We start from the raw sequence: 16053 nt of genomic DNA, 5'->3' as shown, positions 1-16053 counted from the left end.
GAGTATCTTTGTGGCGTTCTCTGTATTTCCTGAATTTGAATGTTGGCCTGCCCTACTAGGTTGGGGAAGTTCTCCTGGATGATATCCTGAAGAGTGTTTTCCAACTTGGTTCCATTTTCCCCCTCACTTTCAGGCACCCCAATCAGACGTAGATTTGGTCTTTTTACATAATCCCATACTTCTTGCAGGCTTTGTTCATTTCTTTTTCTTCTTTTATCTTTTGGTTTCTCTTCTCGCTTCATTTCATTCATTTGATCCTCAATTGCTGATACTCTTTCTTCCGGTTGATCGAGTCGGTTACTGAAGCTTGTGCATTTGTCACGTATTTCTCGTGTCATGGTTTTCATCTCTGTCATTTCGTTCATGACCTTCTCTGCATTAATTATTCTAGCTATCAATTCTTCCACTCTTTTTTCAAGATTTTTAGTTTCTTTGTGCTGGGTACGTAATTCCTCCTTTAGCTCTGAGAAGTTTGATGGACTGAAGCCTTCTTCTCTCATCTCGTCAAAGTCATTCTCCATCCAGCTTTGATCCGTTGCTGGTGATGAGCTGCGTTCCTTTGGAGGGGGAGATGCGCTCTTATTTTTTGAATTTCCAGCTTTTCTGCCCTGCTTTTTCCCCATCTTTGTGGTTTTATCTGTCTCTGGTCTTTGATGATGGTGACGTACTGATGGGGTTTTGGTGTAGGTGTCCTTTCTGTTTGATAGTTTTCCTTCTAACAGTCAGGACCCTCAGCTGTAGGTCTGTTGGAGATTGCTTGAGGTCCACTCCAGACCCTGTTTGCCTGGGTATCAGCAGCAGAGGCTGCAGAAGATAGAATATTGCTGAACAGCGAGTGTACCTGTCTGATTCTTGCTTTGGAAGCTTCCTCTCAGGGGTGTACTCCACCATGTGAGGTGTGGGGTGTCAGTCTGCCCCTAGTGGGGGATGTCTCCCAGTTAGGCTACTCACAGGTCAGGGACCCACTTGAGCAGGCAGTCTGTCCCTTCTCAGATCTCAACCTCCGTGTTGGGAGATCCACTGCTCTCTTCAAAGCTGTCAGACAGAGTCATTTGCGTCTGCAGAGGTTTCTGCTGCTTTTTGTTGTTGTTCTTGTCATTTAGCTGTGCCCTGTCCCCAGAGGTGGAGTCTACAGAGACAGGCAGGCTTCCTTGAGCTGCTGTGAGCTCCACCCAGTTCAAGCTTCCCAGCAGCTTTGTTTACCTACTTAAGCCTCAGCAATGGCGGGTGCCCCTCTCTGTGCTAGCAATGAGGGAGGCTCCATGGGCGTGGGACCCTCCTGGCCAGGTGTGGGATATAATCTCCTGGTGTGCCTGTTTGCTTAAAGTGCAGTATTGGGGTGGGAGTTACCCGATTTTCCAGGTGTTGTGTGTCTCAGTTCCCCTGGCTAGGAAAAGGGATTCCCTTCCCCCTTGCGCTTCCCAGGTGAGGCGATGCCTCGCCCTGCTTCAGCTCTCGCTGGTCGGGCTGCAGCAGCTGACCAGTACCGATTGTCCGGCACTCCCTAGTGAGATGAACCCAGTACCTTAGTTGAAAATGCAGAAATCACTGGTCTTCTGTGTCGCTCGCACTGGGAGTTGGAGACTGGAGCTGTTCCTATTCGGCCATCTTGCTCCGCCCCCCCATCCAGTTTTTCTGTGAACTGGACATTAAAGTAAAAACACAACGAATTTTTCTGAAAGCACTAACCTGTTCTTTAACAAAGATTATAAAAGGTTAGAAAGAGTCTATAAAAATCTTACCTTATGGTCTGACACTAAAAATTGAATAAATATATATACAAAGTTTTATTAAAACTAAGTTTAACATTAATAGTACGTAAATATAAAGGTGAAATTTAGCTTATCTGGTATAAAAATCATACAAGAATCTTTATTAAATATAAAATGGTGTTTGGCTTTATTTGGTCTAAAAACTAATAAAAATAGGTGCTAAAGGAAATTTCTCAGTAAGAAGGCACCAAAGACTATAAAGTCCACTGTTGATGTCTCCGTATTTAAAACAAAAGATCATTTCTTAGAAATTATATACTTGGTTTATCTTCCACTTTCCTTTCCCTCAAAACTTAAAGTCTTTTAGCACAAGTACCACCCCTAGAATTTCCAGTACACCAGCACCAACCTGAAGATCATCTTATCAAAGGGTAAAAAGAAAAAAAACTCGAGCCAGCCTAGGAAGGACTCTACCTTATGCTGCTAATCACTGAGGCTGCTGTTCATACAGTGGAAAAGGGATGGACTCATCACACCCAAGTCAAAGAGCCACCCCCTCCAGAGTCGTGGGCCACAGTCCCAGGGGAAAACCCTACCAAACTAAAGCTAAGAAATATTTAACTCTTTCATCTATTCTATTATTCTTTCTTCTTTCCTCACTCTATTGCTGACCATCTGCTTATTAACATAACCAAGTCAATTTCACCTCAAACTATTGCATTTAATGCTTGCCTTGTTATACCCTGTGGGGACTTGCCAAGTCAAAGACAACTCTCTACTTCAGAAAAGTACTTCTGTCCCTCCTGACTCTCCTCAGACAGGGCATTAGTAAATTAGGAGCATTTAATCCAGGGAAATTTCGATAAAGACTCCAGTGTCAACCAGGAGTCTTGCTCTCCAATGTAGATCTTTTATGCCATAGTTGATCCAACATTCCGTAGACCACTAACGAGCAAGGATGGACTGCCCCAATTGGTTTTTGTAATTTCCCAAAATCATACATTCGTTTTACTAGAGGATCATAGAAGTTAAAGACTTAAAACAAACTTTGGCAATTAAGACAGCATACCAGAGGCAAATGCCTGGTTGGAATGGATCAAATATTCCATTCGCACATTAAACAAAAAGAGTTGTTATGCTTGTGCACATGGCAGGCCAGATGCCCAGATTGTCCCCTTTCCACTAAGGCGGTCCTCCAGTCGACCAGGCATGGGCTGCATGGTAGCTCTTTTCCAGGATTCTACAGCCTCGAGTAATAAGTCTTGCCAAGCTCTCTCTGCTACACCCCAAAGTCCAGCACCCTGCGGGTCAGCCCCTGAGGGCCATGCAGCCTCCGTCTCCCAACACTAAGTTCACTTCATGTCTCTCATAACAGGAAGGAAACTTAACATTCCTTGGAGACCTGAAAGGATGCAGTGAGCTTAAAAATTTTCAAGAGCTTATCAATCAGCCAGCCCTTGTTCATCCCTGAGCAGATGTGTAGTGGTACTGTGATGGACATTTATTGAGCACTCTGCCGAATAACTGGAGTGGCACTTGTACTTTAGTCCAGTTGGCTATCCCTTTCACCCTGGCATTTCATCACCCAGAGGGAGGAAAAATAAGACATTGTAAAGCGAGAAAAGTCCCTTATGGATCTTTCGACTCTCATGTCCATTTAGACACAATTGAAGTCCCATGGGGAATACCAGATCAATTTAAAACTTGAAATCAAATAGCTGCAGGATTTCAGTCAATATTTTGGTGGATGACAGTTAATAAAAATGTATTGGATAAACTACATCTATTACAACCAACAGCAATGAGCTTTCCATGAGTTAAAAGAAAAACTCATGTCGGCCCCAGCCCTGGGGCTACCTGACCTGACAAAACCATATGTGTCAGAAAGAGAAAAAATGGCAGTTGGAGTTTTAACCCAGACTGTGAGGCCCTGGCCAAGGCAGTGTCCTGTCTTTCAAAACAACTACATGGGGTTTCCAAAGACTGGTCTCCATGTCTAAGGGCCCTGGCAGCAACGGCCTTGTTAGCACAAGAAGCAGATAAACTAACCCTTGGGCAAAACCTGAATATAAAGGCCCCCCATTCTGTGGTAACTTTAATGACTACCAAAGGACATCATTGGTTAACAAATACTAGATTAACCAAGTACCAAAGCTTGCTATGTGAAAATCCCCACATAACCACTGAAGTTTGCAACACTCTAAACCCCGCCACCTTGCTCCCGGTATCAGACAGCCCAGTTGAACATAACTGTGTAGAGGTGTTGGATTCAGTTTATTCTAGTGGGCCCAACCTCTGAGACCATCCTTGAACATCAGTAGACTGTGAGTGGTACGTGGACAGGAGCAGCTTCGCCAACCCCTGCAAAGTGACTCTGAAGAAGACGACAAGCCCTGCTCCAGTCACACCCAGAAGCTAACTGGTCCATACATGGCTGAAGCATGAGGAAACTCATTGCGGGCCTCATTTTCCTTAAAATTTGGACTTGTACGGTAAGGACTTTAACTGACCTTCCTCAGATTGAGGACTGTTCCCAGTGTATACATCAAGTCACTGAGGTAGGACAAAAAGTTGCTGTAGTCCTATTATTTTATGATTGTTCTAAGGTACTGGCACTCTTAAAAAAACAAAAAACAAACAAACAAAAAAACTTGTTTGTGTAGTGTTATTCTATGCAATGTATGTAGCCCAGGAAATGACCAACCTGATGTGTGTTATGACCCATCTGAGCCTCCCATGACCACAGTCTTGGAAATAAGATTAAGGACTGAGGACTGGTGGGGGGCTTATAAACGATATGAGTAAAGTGTTAGCCAAAACAGAAGAAAAAGGGGGGCCCAAACAAGTTACCTTGAAGTTTGATGCCTGTGCTGTCATTAATAGTAATAAGTTAGAAATAGAATGTGGTTCTTTTAATTAGGAAAGAGGCTACATGGCAGAAGACAAGTACATTTGTCATGAATTAGAACTGTGTGGAAATGAATGTGAATACTGGTCTTGTGTCATTTAGGCTACTTAGATAAAAAATAAAAAGGATCCTGTCCACCTTCAGAAAGGGAAAAGTGGCCCTTCCTGTACCAGTGTAACCCCTTAGAACTGTAATAACCAACCCCCTTAATCCTCGCTGGAAAAAAGGGGAGCATGTAACCCTAGGAATCGATGGAACTGGACTGGATCCTTGAGTAAGTATTGTGGTTTGAGGAGAAGTTTATAAACGCACTCCTGAGCCAGTATTTCAAACCCTCTGTGATAAACTGAATGTGCCAGTACCAGAAATTCCAAGAAAAACAAGAAATTTGTTTTTGCAATTAGCTGAGCATGTAGCCCCGTCTCTCAATGTCACTTCATGTTATGTATGTAGAGAAACTGTAATGGGAGATCAATGGCCATGGGAGGTCCGAGAATTAGTACTTACAGACCCAGTTCCTGATGAATTCCCAGCTCAAAAGAATCACCCTGATAACTTCTGGGTCCTAAACGCCTCAATCATTAGACAATACTGTATAGCAAGAGTGGGGAAGGTCTTCACCCTTCCAGTGGGAAGACTCAGCTGCCTTGAGCAAAAACTGTATAATAATACTACAAACACAGCCACCTAGTGGAGTTCAAACCACACTAACAAAAATCCATTTAGTAAATTCCCAAAGTTGCAAACTGTGTGAACCCACCCAGAGTCCCACCAGGACAGGACAACCTCCACCGGATTATACTGGATATGTGGACATAGAGCTTACACCAAATTACCTGACCAGTGGGCAGGGAGTTGTGTTATTGGCACTATTAAACCATCTTTCTTCCTACTGTCCATAAAGACAGGTGAATTCCTGAGCTTCCCTGTCCGTGCTTCCCGCAAAAAGAGAAGCATAGCTATAAAAAATTAAAAAGATGATAAATGGCCCCTGAGAGAATCATACAATATTACGGGCCTGGTACTTGGGCACAATATGGCTCGTGGAGATACTGGACCCCCATTTACATGCTCAACCGAATCATACGGTTACAAGCTGTCTTAGAAACAATCACTAATAAGACTAGCAGAGCCTTGACTATTCTGGCCTGGCAAGAAACTCAGAAGAGAAATGCTATCTATCAAAATAGATTGGCTCTTGACTACTTGCTAGCAGCCAAAGGAAGGGTCTGTAAAAAATTTAACCTTACTAATTGCTGTCTACACATAGATGATCAAGGGCAAGTAGTTGAAGACATAGAGATATGACAAAACTGGCACATGTGCCTGTGCAAGTGTGGCATGGATTTGATACTGGGGCTATGTTTGGAAAATGGTTCCCAGCACTAAAAAGATTTTAAACACTTATAATAGGAGTTATAATAGTAATAGAAACCTGCTTACTGCTCCCTTGTTTTCTACCTGTACTTCTTCAAATGATAAAAAGCTTCATTGCTACCTTAGTTCACCAAAATGCTTCAGCTGAGGGGTACTACATGAATCACTATCGATCTGTCCGGCAAGAAGACATGGGTAGTGAGAATGAATGTGAGAACTCCCACTGCTGAGTGAGATTCTCAAAGTGGGGGAATAAGGGAGGAGACCACCTCTCATATCGTCTTATGCCCAATTTCTGCCTCCAAGGAAAGAAGTAAAAACTAAAAGGCAGAAATGAAATCCACAAGCAGACAGCCTGGCACCACACCCTGGGCCTGGTAGTTAAAGATCGACCCCTGACCTAATCTGTTATGTTATCTATAGATTACAGACATTGTATAGAAAAGCACTGTGAAAATCCCTGTCCTGTTCTGTTCTGTTCTAATTACTGGTGTGTGCAGCCCCTAGTCATGTATCCCCTGCTTGCTCAATCAATCACGACCCTCTCACATGGACCCCCTTAGAGTTGTGAGCCCTTAAAAGGGACAGGAATTGCTCACTTGGGGAGCTCGGTTGTTGGAGATGTGAGTCTTGCTGAAGCTCCTGGCTGAATAAAGCCCTTCCTTCTTTAACTTGGTGCCTGAGGGGTTTTGTCTGTGGCTTGTCCTGCTACACCTTGGCCTCCCAAAGTGCTGGGATTACAGGCGCGAGCCCATCCCCTTTAAAATTTTAATCTGTATCCATTCATTGTAATAAATTGAACCCACGAGTATAACAGCTTTTCTGAGCTCCTCACACAATATTAATACGTGCCAACAGCATTTATGGATTTAAAGAAAAAAATTCACTTTTGCAAAAGTGAAATTACAAATGGCTTACCAGTGAACCAAGCTGAAGTTATTATTTGAATCCTAAATAAAAATTATTAAGGCTACTAGAGCAATATCTGCATATGGTTGAAAAAAAATCATGATTTGAAAATACTTGACATGGAAAAATACTATTGTATTCTAAAACTCTTTATATTATTACAAGAAACTTTGACATTACATCTTGTTGCTCTCAGCACTTTGGGAGGCCAAGGCAGATGGATAATCTAAGGTCAGGAGTTCGAGACCAGATTGGCCAACATGACAAAACCCTGTCTCTACTGAAAATACAAAAATTATCTGGGCATTGTGGTGTGTGCCTGTAACCCCTGCTACTCAGGAGGCCGAGGCAGGAGAATCGCTTGAACCCAGGAGATGGAGGTTGCAGTGAGCTTAGATCACGCCACTGTACTCCGGCTTGGGAGACAGGGTGAGAAACCATCTCAAAAAAAAAAAAAAAGAAAAGAAAAAAAGAGAAAAGAAAAAGCAGAGCTATGAGATTTAGAGAATAATTACATGGTTAAAGTACAATTCAGAGGATCCTAACTTTATTAAGGACAAGAAAGGAGTTTTGTTTGTTTGTTTGTTTGTTTTTTGAGACAGAGTTTCACTCTTATTGCCCAGGCTGGAGTGCAATGGCGCCATCTAGGCTCACTGCAACCTCTACCTCCCAGGCTCAAGTGATTCTCTTGCCTTAGCCTCCCGAGTAGTTGGGATTACAGGTATATGCCACCATGCCTGGCTAATTTTGTATTTTTAGTAGAGACAGGGTTTCTCGGTTTCTCCATGTTGGTCAGGCTGATCTGGAACTCTTGACCTCAGGTAATCTGCCCCCCTCGGCCTCCCAAAGTGCTGGGATTACAGGTGTGAGTCACTGTGCCCAGCCAAGAAAGGAGTTTTTGACTGAAGAAGATGGTAGATATCACTGTCCTTTGCAGCACCTACTTGTGCAGAGTTTCTTGTTGATGGTGATAATCATGAATTTGAATAGAGCATAATTAGAAAAACAAAATCAGGAATTTTGTAGCCATTTCAAGTTAAAAAAATCTAATATAAAAAAAGCACGTTCATGGAAGAAAGCTGATTTCTCATATAAAACTTGAAAAGATGTTATTTGGAAGTTTTATTCTAATTAAATGTTTACTCTCTTCTTAAATGCTTTATACTTTATTTCTTTTCATGGTTACATACTATGAAGAACGCAAGGCGTGGTGGCTCATGCCTGTAGTCCCAGCACTTTGGGAGGACAAGGTGGGAGAACTGCTTGAGGCTAGGAGTTTGAGACGAGTCTGGCCAAAATAAGGAACCCAGCCTCTTAAAAATATAAAGACAGAGGCCGGGCGCAGTGGCTCATGCCTGTAATCCCAGCACTTTGGGAGGCTGAAGCAGACAGATCATGAGGTCAAGAGATCAAGACCAGCCTGGTCAACATGGTGAAATCCCGTCTCTACTAAAAATACAAAAATTAGCTGGATGTGGTGGCATGCGCCTGTAGTCCCAGCTAGTCGGGAGGCTGAGGCAGGAGAATTGCTTGAACCTGGGAGGCAGAGGTTGCAGTGAGCCGAGATCATGCCACTGTACTCCAGCCTGGTGAAGAGAGAAAGATTGCTTCTAAAAAAATAAAAATAAAAAAGACAGAAAATGTAATTAGTCTTTTTCACCAAGTCTTTTTTTATTTTTATTATTTTATTTTTATTTTTTGAGACGGAGTCTCACTCTGTCTTCCAGGCTGGAGTACAGTGGCATGATCTCGGCTCACTGCAACCTCTGCCTCCCAGGTTCAAGCAATTCTCCTGCCTCAGCCTCCCGACTAGCTGGGACTACAGGCGCATGCCACCACACCTGGCTAATGTTTGTATTTTCAGTAGAGACAAGGTTTCACCATATTGGCCAGGCTGGTCTCAAACTCCTGACTTTGTGGTCTGCCCGCCTCTGCCTCCCAAAGTGCTGGGATTACAAGCGTGAGCCACCATGCCCAGCATTTGCCAAATTTTTTATAGACATTACCAAATCTTGAATTTATCCTAATGTGTTGTATAAACACTACCATTTTCCACACATCCCATGGTGTGAAAAATGTTGGAAAGTGCTGAGTTAAAATAGTTTGATTGCTGTAAAAAGATTCAGACTAATGGTGGCTTAAAAATACAGAATTTATGTCCAGGTGCAGTGGCTCACGCCTGTAATCCCAGCACTTTTAGAGGCTGAAGTGGGTGGATCACTTGAGGTCAGGAGTTTGAGACCAACCCGACCAACGTGGTGAAACCCTGTCGTTACTTAAAATACAAAAAAAAAAAAAAAATTTAGCCGGGCAGCCAGGCGTGGTGTCTCACGCCAGAGGCTGAGGCAGGAGAATCGCTTGAACCCAGGAGGTGGAGGTTGTAGTGAGGCAAGATCATGCCACTGCACTCCAGCCTGGGTGACAGAGCGACACTCCGTCTCAAAAAACAAAAAACAAAACAGAATTTTATTTCCCTCTCAGGTCACAACCCAAATGTTAAGTAGTCCTGGGATGAGGGCCTGTCTCTGTAGCTCATCACTAGAATGCATCCGGCCAGCAGAAGGCAAAAGAAACCATCATCTATCTAGTTTTGAGTATTTTTGTTGTTGCATTTGGCATGTATTGTTAGTTATTTCCCAGTTCCCAGACTAGAGGCTCTGGGGGCAAGTAGCATCTGTCATTAGCTGAAAAAAGCAGCAGTTTTGGATACAGACAGATAGATGGAGGTTCAAACCCCATCTATGCTGATTATAAGCCGGGGATTTGGGAAGGCGTTTATCCTTCCTAAGCCTCAGTTTCCTCATCCATGAAATGGAGAGGAGAGAAACAGCCTTAAAGGGCTATCAAGAGACTTAAACGATGGACGTAGGTAAAGCATCCAGGACTGCATTTGGCATACGGCATGTGCTCAAGGGAGCTGAGGTTTAGTTTGTCTCCTGGGTGCCTGGCACAGAGTCAGGAACAGGTGGGCCTGCATTTGGGTTGGTGGAGATGAACAGAAGTGAATTGGGCTTGGGGAGGGATGTTCATTCCCTAGCTCATCAGGCCTGTCCTGTGGGAACAGCAGGCTCTGGCAGCCACAGAAAGCCAGAGGTGAAGATTTCAGGAATGGACTTGGACAGGGTGATGTGCCCTGGAGGACTGAGGACACGGGCAAGGAGATGACAGCCTCTGCTACACCAGCTAATTTGACTTTTATGTTTTGGGAGAAAAATCTATGGCTAGATCCTACATGGAATCTGGGATGGGGAGGAACTATTATCAGAAGTGGGCTGTGGCAAGCAGAAAAGAGTGATTGTCCTCTAGGCCTGAGGTGGGGTCAGGCTGCTGTGGACTTCTAGCTGTGTTGGTAAATCTATTCCCCACTCCTTCCATACCGACAGACTTGACCTCGGGAGGTGATCGCCCTGCTAGGGACTACATTTCATGGCCTCCCCTGCGGCTAAGATGTGGCCCTCTGCCTAAATGTGACAGAAAGGGAGTGGAAAACTTCTCCGTTACTTGCTTCAAAGGAAATTGTCCTTCCTCTGCTTCCTTTCCTCATTCCTGTGGAGATGTGAATGCAGACATGGCAGGAACCCAGCCTTGACCACGCGGATGAGGACAGCACCCTGAGGGAAGGCACAAGGGGTGGCAGTTTCTCTTCTGCCTGGAAGAAAGACCTAGGTGAGGGCTGCAGCAGCCCCTGAGAGTGAGCAGTAGCAAGGCTTGGTCTATCACTGGCTGTGGGTGTGGGACTGCCCACCAGAATGGGAAGCCCAGAAGCTGCCAGAGAATGAAAGGCAAGTAGCAGATCTACAACCTGGAGGGACTGGAAATTTAACTTGACAATTACAAGTGGAAATGTGGATGGTGTTTTAGCTGGGATATGCATTCAGCTGAAGAAACGGAGACCCAGACTTGCAGTAGCTTAAGTAAGGTAGAAATTATTTCTCTCTTGCCCAAGTGTCCACGTGTGAGCAGAGTCTGGGTCTGGTATGGTTGCTCCTTGGTGGCAGGCCCTGAGCTGCTTCTGTCTTGTTGCTTGTGTTGGTCCAAGTTTTATTTTCCACTTGGTTAAGCAGGACCTGTATTTGTCAGAAGCTCCCTCCTTACATAGTGGGATCTGGCCCACAGAGGAACTGGGATGAGAATGGGGAGGTGGAAGTGAAGGAACAGCCATTGTTCCCTGAAGGGGAAATTTGGTGACAGACAGATGCAGAGGTGCTTGGCAGGCTCCAGCTTGTCCTTGCTTTCCTCTGCCCCATGTTCAGCACCTCTTCCCCAATTCTGGGCCTGCTGACCACAATGGCCCCAGGCCCACCACCAGAGACTTGGACTTACTGAAGAGGTAGCTACACAAGGTTTACTGCTTCCCAAAGACCTCTCCACAAGCTCCCCCTTTCAGTGACTGAACGCACCTGGCTTCTTATATTTCTCAGCAAGCTCCAACGTATCCACCATGGTAGTTCTTCAGGATTGTGACTCGCCCCATCTTTGATCCCCCACCTTCCAACTCCAGACCATCACCTCCTCAGGTGCGCAAAGTCTAATTCCTGTTATTAATCCTTCATCCCAGCCATATAAATCAAAGTGGTCCTCAGTTTTCTCCACTGCTGGCTGGGGTTTTGGCTATTTATTTATTTATTGTTAGAGATCTGTTTTTAAAAAACATTGCTATAGTTTTAGTGAGGTTTCAGAGGGTAGGGAAATTCAATGTTTGTTCAGTCTACCATCTTAACCCAGAAGTCTTCATAACACTCTGTCTTCCTTCGTATGCAATAGGCTGTTTACAGTTATTGGTTTTCTTTTAACTTTTTTTCTTTTTTTTTTTTTTGAGACGGAGTCTCGCTCTGTTGCCCAGGCTGGAGCGCAGTGGCCGGATCTCAGCTCACTGCAAGCTCCGCCTCCCAGGTTTATGCCATTCTCCTGCCTCAACCTCCTGAGTAGCTGGGACTACAGGCGCCCGCCACCTCGCCCGGCTAGTTTTTTGTATTTTTTTAGTAGAGACGGGGTTTCACCATGTTAGCCAGGATGGACCCGTCTCGGCCTCCCAAAGTGCTGGGATTACAGGCTTGAGCCCCCGCGCCTGGCCCCTTAAGTTTTTAAATCTAAAAAAATGTAAGGCTGGGAGCAGCGGCTCACGCCGGTAATCCCAGCACTTTGGGAGGCTGAGGCAGGCAGATCACATGAGGTCAGGAGTTCAAGACCACCCTGACCAACAAGGAGAAACCCTGTCTCTAGTAAAAATACAAAATTAGCCGGGCATGATGGTGCATGTCTGTAATCCTAGCTACTCGGGAGGCTGGGCAGGAGAATTCCTCGAACCTGGGAGGTGGAGGTTGCAGTTAGCCGAGATCGCGGTGAGCCGAGATCGTACCATTGCACTCTAGCCTGGGCAACAAGAGCAAGACTCTGTCTCAAAAATATATATATATTTAAATTTCTTTAGAGAGTTGCTCTTTTTCAGAGCCTCGCTCTGTTGCCTAGCTTGTAGTGCTGTGGTGTGATCATAGCTCACTATAACTACAAACTCTTGGGCTCAAGCCATCTTTCTGCATGAGCTTCCCAAGTACCTGAGACTACAGGCGTGCACCACCACGCCTGGCTAATTTTTAATGTTTTTGCAGAGACAGGGTCTTGCTGTGTTGTCCAGGCTAGTCTTGAACTCTAGGCCTCAAGTGATCCTCTTACCTCAGCCTCCCAAAGTGCTTGGATTACAAGTGTGAGTCACTAGGTGCAGTCTGTTTGCAGTTTCCTAAACAGACTGAGCCTCCTGCCTCTGTGACTCAGCACATGATCACCCCTCCCTCTATTGTGCCCCTCCAAGCCCCTACCCTGCCAGCCTGGTCTCCCTTCTTCCCTATACTGATGCCTGCCGATCCTTAGAGGCAATTCTCTGGGAAGCTTTTCCTGGTGCTGTGGCTGTGTTAGGTACCCCTCCTATGAGTCCTAAAGCACCCCACCACCTCCCCTACTACTGTACTGCTCCCTTCTCAGTATTGTAACTGTCTTTGTAACCCTGGTGTCTGCGACAATGCCTGGAATATGAGCGATGCCAATAAATGTTTGGTAAATGAATCGACAAAAAAGATACCCGTTCTGCAGACTCCTTTGCTTTGTTTGCATAATGAGAATCAGAGGAAGATAATGTTTACCTAAAAAGGAAGAGGATCTGGCATGCAGGAGGGAGAGAGGAAACATGTACAACTTAAAGGAGCCAAGTAAAATGTTGTGAATTTTACTATTCTTAAACAATGATTCTCAGCCGGGTGCAGTGACTCACAACTGTAATCCCAGCATTTTGGAAGGCAGAGGCAGGCGGATCACAAGGTCAGGAGCCTGGCCAATATAGTGAAACTCTGTCTCTACTAAAAATACAAAAATGAGCTGGGCCTGGTGGTGTGCACCTGTAGTCCCGGCTACTCGGGAGCCTGAGGCAGAAGAATCACTTGAACCCGGGAGGCAGAGGTTGCAGTGAGCCAGGATCGCGCCACTGCACTCCAGCCTAGGTGACAGAGTGAGACTCCATCCCCTTTCTTCCCCCCCACCAAAAAAAAGACTCTCAGAACTTTAATAGATGACCATACTATTCTAAGTTTAGCTGTAAAAAGAGCCTTGAGAAAACTAATCTATGTTATTCAAGGTCAAGGTAGTGGTTATGCTTGGGGAAGTGGTAATTGGAAGAGGAACTAGTAGGAGCATCTGGGGTGTGGGTAATGTTCTGTTTCTTGGTCTGGGTACTGGTTACATGAGTGTGGCTAAATATATAAAAATTCATCATGTTGTACACTTATGATTTTACACTTATCATATGTCTGTTATACTTCAAAAAAGTGTACAAAATATAACATTATTTAAATGGCAAAACTACAACATAAATCTTTCCTAAACCTCTTTCTCCAGAACATCATCATCTCTATTACATCATGCTTGTTAGTCTTTCCAGGTCTTTAAATCTGCAAACAGATGGGTGGGTTTTTTTTTCATATCCTCTTGAGTTCAGATTAAATACATATTGAATGCAATTATTTTAAAAGGTTGGGTCATTTAAAAAACTCTGATTATGGGCCCGGCGCGGTGGCTCACGCCTGTAATCCCAGCACTTTGGGAGTCCAAGGCGGGCGGATCACGAGGTCAGAAGATCGAGACCATCCTGGCGAACATGGTGAAACCCCGTCTCTACTAAAAACACAAAAAATTAGCCAGGCGTGGTGCAGGCGCCTGTAGTCCCAGCTACTTGGGAAGCTGAGGCAGGAGAATGGCGTGAACCCGGGAGGTGGAGCTTGTAGGGAGCAGAGATGGCGCCACTGCACTCCAGCCCGGGCGACAGAGCGAGACTCCATCTCAAAAAAAAAAAACAAAAAACCTCTCATTATGTACAACAGGAATCAAGGTGCTAATTATATAAACTTGGGGGTTGTTGGATACCCTTTGAGTCCATATTTTTCCACAGATTTAAAAGGTATTTTTCACGTGATCATCATATTCATGACGGGGGATGAGTTGTTGCTCTGGGAGGCAGCAATGTATCTCTTAGATAGACCTTGGATACAGATGTCTGGAGACCCAGAATTTGAAATTACAACTATCGAGTTTTAAAAACATATTGTGGTTGGCCCTAGATTTTGAAATTATAACTATTGAGTTTTATGCACATATTATGGCTCCATTAAGTGCTTGCTGGATGAAAATCTTTCTGAAGATTTTCCAACCACAGTCTGGTTGGAAGTGGGTAGTTGAAGCTTGAAGCTCTGTTTGCATAATGAGTGCAGTTTTTATGTTGATTGTATGTTTGAGGTGGTTCTCCCGGGGCTTATGGAAGTTTTACGGAGGTTTTACCACCCCTTCCTGGGGCGACTGAGGCTGAAAAGGGGCAGTTCTTTCTTTTGATCTAGAAAGTGGCAAGTGCAGATCATCTCAATAGTATGTTTTAAATCTTGTGGCAAAGGAATAAAGAGACAGTTCTGGGCCGGGCGTGGTGGCTCATGCCTGTAATCCCAGCATTTTGGGAGGCCGAGGCATGCGGATCATGAGGTCAGGAGATCGAGACTATTCTGGCCAACATGGTGAAATTCCGTGTCTACTAAAAATACAAAAAATTAGCCGGGCATGGAATCACTTGAACCCATGAGGTGAAGATTGCAGTGAGCTGAGATCGCGCCATTGCACTCCAGACTGGCTACAGAATGAGACTCCGTCTCAAAAAAGAAAACAAAAGACGCGGTTCTAGAGATCAGGTGAGGGGTACCTAACTAGCCAGAGAGGCTTGGAGGGGTTCCCACAGATGGGGTTGCTGGAACAAGTCTTGTCTGCCATGTGTTTTTGAACCCCAAAGTCAGAATATACGATTTAAAAAGTATTCATTTCCTTATTCTTTCTTTTCTTCTTTCTTTTCTCTCTCTCTCTCTCCTTCTTTCTTTTTTTTTTTTTTTTTTCATCTTGCTCTGTCACCCAGGCCAGAGTGCAGTAGCGTGATCATGGCTCACTGCAGGGCTCAAGTGATTCCCCACCTCAGTCTCACAAGTGGCTGGGACTATAGACACTTGCTACCAGGCCTGGCTAATCTTTTTAAAAATGTTTTTGAAGAAATGAAGTCTCACTGTGTTGTCCAGGCTGGTCTCAAACTCCTGGGCTCAAGCAATCCTCCCACTTAGGTCTCTCAAAGTGCTGGGATTACAGTCACTGTAAATGTGCCTGGTCCATTCATTTTCAGTAAGTCTCATAGGGGTACAATAACAAAATCACAGTTACATATGTACACATATTTTATTAATACTAACTACATTCCGAGAAATCAGAACTAGCTCACCAAATATGGGTTGTATGGTGATGTTAACTATGGTCTATTTTTCAACTAAGAATTCCTTCTTATGTTTGACAGCATATTTTAAAAAGTGACTTTTTCTTTCTTGTTTTTTTTTTTTTTTTCGGACGGAGTTTTGCTCTTGTTGCCTAGGCTGGAGTGCAATGGTACAATCTCGGCTCACGGCAACCTCTGCCTCCCAGGTTCAGGCTATTCTCCTGCCTCAACTTCCCGAGTAGCTGGGATTACAGGCATGTGCCCTCATGCCTGGCTAATTTTGTATTTTTAGTAGAGACGGGGTTTCTCCATGTTGATCAGGCTGGTCTCACCCGACCTCAGGTGATCTGCCCGCCTCAGTCTCC

The 16053-nt window shown here is 44.6% G+C and overlaps 1 pseudogene; it reads right to left on the bottom strand.

Annotated features, from left to right (window-relative positions):
• Positions 1–16053, bottom strand: part of LOC116418881 — a 46214-nt pseudogene that overhangs the window by 23798 nt on the left and 6363 nt on the right.

This window comes from Piliocolobus tephrosceles, chromosome 1 (assembly GCF_002776525.5).
Source record: "Piliocolobus tephrosceles isolate RC106 chromosome 1, ASM277652v3, whole genome shotgun sequence".
In the NCBI taxonomy this organism is placed as follows: Eukaryota; Metazoa; Chordata; class Mammalia; order Primates; family Cercopithecidae; genus Piliocolobus; species Piliocolobus tephrosceles.
This window is presented reverse-complemented; position numbering and strand designations above follow the sequence as displayed.